The sequence below is a fragment of the Daktulosphaira vitifoliae genome, unplaced genomic scaffold, assembly GCF_025091365.1.
Source record: "Daktulosphaira vitifoliae isolate Bord-2020 unplaced genomic scaffold, ASM2509136v1 Scaffold_1, whole genome shotgun sequence".
Classification (NCBI taxonomy): Eukaryota; Metazoa; Arthropoda; class Insecta; order Hemiptera; family Phylloxeridae; genus Daktulosphaira; species Daktulosphaira vitifoliae.
Genome location: NW_026099572.1, coordinates 49,277,681 through 49,280,356, shown reverse-complemented (window position 1 = coordinate 49,280,356; position 2,676 = coordinate 49,277,681). Strand labels below are relative to the sequence as shown.

Sequence of the window (2,676 nt, the reverse complement as noted above, 5' to 3'; positions counted from 1 at the left end):
ACAAACTTCAAAACGCTACAGAATATTTACTACTGAATATTAATAAGATATTTTTTTACTAAAATTTTTCTTAAATTCTACTCTACAAAATAGCTATCTTAGATTTTTTTTTTACTTTTTATTTAAAATTTAAAAATAATTAATATTTTTAATAAAATGTAAAAAAATTAATTATTGAGATATAGCTATAGACCTAACGTCTAACTAATATTTAAAAAAAAAATCAGCTAAAAATATTAACTGGATCAAAAGTTATTTAAGTTGTCAGTGAGTGGTGGGCCACTCTGTATATCAGGTGATATATGTCATATAGACATAAAAAATGGTTTTAAAAGTATTAAGATAAGGTGATTAAGACTAATTTATGTATTCTTAAGGTATGATTACTATGTACACGTCTGAAGACACGCTCTCGCACGACGCAATTCAAATATCTGCCACATGATTACTTTTTTAGTCGCGCGATCTAATATAATTTCCTATTCACTACTACGCCAGATCACGGTAAATAATAATTTTTTTTTTTTCATAAAAAATCGTTTTCAACTTCTTCTTTAATGATTCTATAAGTATTAATTAGGCAATAAACATATGTAGTTTTATGTTTTATTTTTTAAACATACCTTTAAGTAAAAACAAAACTTATTACTAAATTTATCTTAAATTTTTTAATCTTCTTCGTGGGAGAATGAACATTGAAATTTAGTGAGTGACATATTGAAATAAAATATAAACAAACATTGGCCACCACCAGGCGCAAAATCTGTGCACCATCACAACTATCAAAAAAAGTAACTTTATCGAATATTAAGTAAACCAGTACGGTACGGTCAAAATTTAAATCGCTCCTCCTGTTTTCAGATGCCCATATAGGAATCACACCTTTATACTAAGTTAAAATCATGTTTTTTAATAATAATAAATACAACATATATAATAAAATATATAATCACTCCATTAAAACCATAAAACTAATTAAAAACGTAAATAATTACAAAGAACTTAATATCAGAGAAGCAATAGAAATGTTTAAAAATAAAAACAGGTTAATTAATTGGGATCTTGGCCCACTGAAAAATTCATTATTAAACTTGTGTAAACTGGCAAAATGTGATAATATTACTTAGTGATGACGTCACTGGGTGATAAGGTCACTAGGGGTATATAAGGGAGATTTTTCTAGTCGGGTTGTCAGTATGTGTTTAGCGTTGATAATGGTAACATTGTTTCCGAAATACGTATTTATCATTATTTATTGGTAACTAGAACATAATTTGGAAAGGAAGCCTCTTTCTTTTAATATACATAGAGAATTAACATTAAAAGTTAAAAAAACTTTTAATTATATCAAATTAATTTATAACTAAACCTTAAGTTTTTTGTTAATTTTTTTTTTTTTATAGGTTTAATGATTAAATACCCCTAACCCCCTCCCTCATATAGGAATATATTTTTTAGTAAAAAAAATTAATCAAAATAATCATTTTAAATATAAAATTATGACAACAAAAAAATAGTGATTTTTTGTACAAAAATTTTTTATTTAACTTTGGGTTTACAGAAGATAAAGTTTAGGGACAATTTTTTTTTTAACTTATAGTAAATAGCAAAATATTTAATTTAACATATGATTTAAGTCCTGAGTATTTCATAAATATTTTCTATAGTTAAATTTTACTTTTTAAACATGTATTTCAAGTTTTGAGCCCTTTCTGTATAAGGGGAAATGATTTTAAAAAAAAGTATCTATGAACTACTCATAAAAATAATTATTATAATCCATACATTTTTCAACAAGTTATAGGAATTTAAAATTGAAATTATTGTTTCCAAACAAATATAAAAATTGACCTTAAAAATATCAATATTTTTTAACTTATAATATGTAACACAAGTTTTAATTTGCATGTGTTTGAAGCTCATAGTAGTATTTTTGGAATATTTCCAAAGGTTAAATTGAAAACATATTACTTTTTATACGAATGTTTCAAGTTTTGAACTCCCTATCTTATTTAAAAAAAAATATGTCGGATGAAAGAGGTACCAAAAAGTGATAAGTTTATCGGAAAACCACTCGATTACTCCCATAATAAATACAATATTTAAAAAATAATTTTTGATTACATTTAGTTGCATACACTTCTTGAATTATCAGCAAGTAATTACTTTTTATAATCATTTCTAATATTTTATAAGGGTGTTAACGTAATTTTTTAAAATGAAAACATACATATTTACTTAGCTTTATTACCACATGTGCTTAATGTGTTTGATTGTAAGGGACATTGTTGTGAGTTAACATTTACAAATACACCAAATAGAAATACAGAACATCTATCGATAGTCATAATTGGCAATAAATTCTGCGTAACTGCGAAGTTACAAAAGAAAAATGATGTACCTGTATTTATAAACCTTCATAAATTATATAAGTATAATATAAATTGTATATTATCTCAAAAATTTGAAACTATGAATTATAATTTCTAATACGAGTAAAGTTATTTTAAAAATTTAAATATCACATTTTAATTAAAATTAAAATAAAACCTTTTATCAAATTCAAAATATGTTTAAAAAAAACCTGTACAAGACATAAGATATGAACTTAAAAAGTATTACATTGCTAATAATTAAAAAATAATATGTGACTAAAGGTATCCAAAAAAAAAAAGT

At 23.7% G+C, this 2,676-nt stretch overlaps 2 protein-coding genes across 5 annotated transcripts in view; one reads left to right on the top strand and one right to left on the bottom strand.

The window, feature by feature from the left end:
* The window catches only part of LOC126896731 (uncharacterized), a 395,864-nt gene that overhangs the window by 276,237 nt on the left and 116,951 nt on the right, over nt 1-2,676 (bottom strand). The window lies entirely within an intron of this gene.
* The window catches only part of LOC126896735 (uncharacterized), a 23,364-nt gene that overhangs the window by 1,540 nt on the left and 19,148 nt on the right, over nt 1-2,676 (top strand). The window contains exon 3 of one of the 3 annotated variants that reach the window (XM_050669777.1): nt 378-504. The exons of the other annotated variants lie outside the window; for them this stretch is intronic. The gene's annotated coding sequence lies outside the window, so the exon portion shown is untranslated. The remainder of the gene's footprint in view (nt 1-377; nt 505-2,676) is intronic. 3 annotated transcript variants of the gene reach the window in all.